Source organism: Cynara cardunculus (assembly GCF_001531365.2).
Source record: "Cynara cardunculus var. scolymus isolate 2C chromosome LG 9, CcrdV1, whole genome shotgun sequence".
Lineage (NCBI taxonomy): Eukaryota > Viridiplantae > Streptophyta > Magnoliopsida > Asterales > Asteraceae > Cynara > Cynara cardunculus.
This window is the reverse complement of record NC_037536.1, coordinates 8,015,136-8,016,528: the sequence shown is the minus strand read 5'-3', so window position 1 is coordinate 8,016,528 and position 1,393 is coordinate 8,015,136.

Sequence of the window (1,393 nt, the reverse complement as noted above, 5' to 3'; positions counted from 1 at the left end):
ATCATCAAACAAGGTAATGCATTCATCTTTTCCTCTTTTCTTGTATGTTTTTGGGAGAAAAACCCACTTTATTGCATTCATTATCATCTTTTCTATGTGTTTCGAAAATCTTGAGTTTCAAGGTGAGATTACACACCAAAAACATGTAAAAATGTTTATTTGATAGTGGTAATCCATGACCCAGACATTAGAACTCAAAATTATAGATAGAATCATGATTTTATGTGGTTTATTTATTAAAAACTTCATATTCTGTTGCTGACAGATTATGTGCTTGTGCACAAATCGTTCATATTTTGTAAATGGTTTGTTCAAATGTCATGAGATTTCTTTTAAAAGTTTATTTACTGAGTTGGGGTTGCAATGCATTTGGTCTCACTCAAAATCATTGAGTTTTGACCCCCCCAAATGCTCAAAACGTTATATCTATGCATATGAGATTTTCCAGTAGGTAAACCATACTTTGAATGGTCATAACTTTCTGGATAATCATCCAAAATTGTTGATTTTTCTTCTGGATATTAGTTTAATGAGATACCTTTTAAATGCCACTGATTTCACTCGATATGGTGGTGATTTGAGGTTTCATTTACTTAAAATAAGATGAACATGCAATCTATCCGATTTTGACAAATTTGTATATGTGTGTTCCATCGATCATATCTCTCTCTTAACTCAATGAAAAAGGATTATTCTTCTTTTGAGAGTTAACTTTATGGATTTTCTCCTACAAACAAGTGGAATCACATAAAATTATGGAGTGTTGATCTCCAAACACCTAAAACTCTATAGGTGTGTAAACTGTGAGACCACCAGTAGGTAACTTCTAATTTCTATGCTAGTATCTTTTTCCTTGTTTGTCCTTAATGTATGATTCTTCTTCTAAAACTTTCTTTTATTAGTTATGATTCATTTGAATCCAGTCTCACTCAAAAATACGATGTTTTGAGGCATGAACCGATTTTTATAAGTTAGGTRTGCAATCTGTCAATTGATGGCAGATGTGTGCATGTGACTTTAAGGTGTCATATCTTCCTCTCAACTCATCCAAAATGAGTTATTCAAAGTTTCGTATAAGTGTTAGGTTTTCAATTCAACTTGAATCTTTGCAGAACACCAAGTAGAACTCTTTTTATGAGTGTTTTACTAACATGGTGCAATCTGCCATTTCAGTTGTGATAAATTGCATTGCATGAATTATTATTTGAAGCATCATCTCTTACCCAATCTTCATGAAATTTGGTCACGATGGCTATAACTCAGTGCTATAAACCATATWAAAAGATGGGAATTTATCTCATTTTTAAGTCTCATTATTGGATCATTTTTTAACTTAAGTTTCTGTCCAGAATCTGAAATTCTGGATTTGGATAAATTTTGTAAAATTGATATT